We start from the raw sequence: 2,136 nt of genomic DNA on the forward strand, positions 1-2,136 counted from the left end.
TCTTCTTCTCTCCACTATAACCCAAGCCAAATTCATTTTGTGCAAACTTTTGACATTATTTTCAAACTAGAAACCTAGGCCTTATGCCTTTGATTTTTCAAAATCTTTTCATTAATACTCATTGTGAATAAACATTAAGTCAACTTTGACCCCATTTTGTAAATACACTTAACTTGTAAATACAACTCACTTCAAGTGACTTTTGTGGTTCCAATGGCCACCTTTGCTAAAACCTTTTTTCATAAACATTAGCCATAGGTTTGAGTTATCATAGTGGTTGATGTAAACCTCACCTTATCCTTAGTGATTGGACTATAAGTCTTTCATACTTATTATAGGGTGGATCCCTCACTAGTATGTTGAAGCTCTCCTCACATGGTGGATTGTTCGTTTAGGTGGATTGTTCATATAGAGATTATGCGAGGAGGATTTCAACTTTCTTTACAAAAGTTGAGTTTCATCATATCCCTCGAGATGAAAACCGGATGGCAGATGCTCTTGCAACGTTGGCGTCTATGATTGTAGGGAAGTATTGGAATAAAGTTCCTGTTAAATGGATTCTTTTCAAGAGTAGAAAATATTTCCTCATAAGTAGTTCTATGTAGACAATCGAAACATCACTTAATTGACGTGAAATACATTCAACCTCTCTTTACCTGCATTTATTATTTACCATTGTTTTGCAAACCCAATATCTCGTTTATACCGTCTTAGATAAACACTGTAACGATAGTAATCGATAGATTGACGTTTGGTCTCTGTGGGATCGATATTCTTTTATATTACTTTGACGTAATTCGTGCACTTGCGAATCAAGCGATCAAGTTTTTGGCGCCGTTGCCGGGGACCAACTTTGTCAAATTTAGTACCCTGTTGTTACACCGTCTAGACTAAGGCATTATTAGCCAGTAAATGCGAAGAACCCGTAGTATCGGAAATTTAGTAGATCCTTTAGTGGAACCCAAACGTTATACTCGTACACGCCTCTTACTCATCCGAATTAAGAAAGGTATGGCCGAGAATCGCGACCGGCGACCCCTTAAGGAATTTTCCCAACCCTTTGATGAGGAACCTAGTTCGAGTATAGTAAACCCCCTTATTCCTTCTAACAATTTCGAACTAAAACCGTATTTGTTGCAATTAGTGCAACAGAACCAATACGCGCGTCTCGCTACTAAGAACCCGAATCAACATTTAAAAGTTTTTATCCAACTAGCCGACACCTTAAAATATAACGGCGCTTCACCCGATGCGATCCATTTAAGATTATTTCCTTTCTCCCTCAGGGATAGAGCATGCTCATGGTTAGATTCACTTCCAGTCAATTCAATAACTACTTGGGAAGACCTTAGGAGTGTATTCCTTGCTAGATATTTCCCCCTTAGTAAGACTGTTGTTCTTCGAAACCAAATAACTAGATTTACCCAAAACCAAGGAGAATCTCTTTTCGAAGCATGGGAGAGATATAAAGAGCTATTAGGAGTCTGCCCACACCATGGCCTAGAACAATGGTTGATCGTTCATACCTTCTACAATGGACTCCATTATAAAACCAAGATGAGCATCGACGCTGCCGCAGATGGTGCGCTGATGAACAAACCTTATCCAGAAGCTTGTGACCTAATTAAGGATATGGCCCAAAACCATTTCCAATGGGGAACTGAACGAGCATCAATAGAGAAAAAGGAGACCCAAGGTGGAATACATGAGATAAGCTCTCTAGACCTGATGCAGGCGAAAATGGATGCTTTATCCCTTAAGATAGAACATATGTCTACAAACACTCACATCGCAGCAGTATTCCACACAGAGTGCGAACTCTGTGGATCTAAAGGACACGGATTAACGGAGTGTAACCTTTTAAATGACCTGAACACCAACCAAGTGAATTACGCCCAAGCTAACCCATTTTCAAACACCTACAACCCTGGATGGAAGAATCATCTGAATTTCTCCAATAAAAACCAGAACCCTATCCAAAATTATGCACCTCAAAGACCGCAAGGTTATCAAGCCCAAAAATCAAACCATGCAAGTTGTGCCCCAGAAGTCTAACCTTGAGAAGATCATGGAGAGCTTCATATCGGGCCAGACTCAGCAAAATAAAGAGTTCCTAAACCAGAACGTTCATGTAAA

At 39.7% G+C, this 2,136-nt stretch overlaps 1 non-coding gene across 1 annotated transcript; it reads right to left on the reverse strand.

Annotated features, from left to right (window-relative positions):
* Positions 1 to 1,395: 1,395 nt before the first annotated feature.
* Positions 1,396 to 1,502, reverse strand: LOC127077109 (small nucleolar RNA R71). The gene has a single exon (XR_007787092.1). It is a non-coding gene; the product is annotated as a small nucleolar RNA R71 (small nucleolar RNA).
* Between the last annotated feature and the right edge of the window lie 634 nt (positions 1,503 to 2,136).

The sequence above is a fragment of the Lathyrus oleraceus genome, chromosome 4 (assembly GCF_024323335.1).
Source record: "Lathyrus oleraceus cultivar Zhongwan6 chromosome 4, CAAS_Psat_ZW6_1.0, whole genome shotgun sequence".
Classification (NCBI taxonomy): Eukaryota; Viridiplantae; Streptophyta; class Magnoliopsida; order Fabales; family Fabaceae; genus Lathyrus; species Lathyrus oleraceus.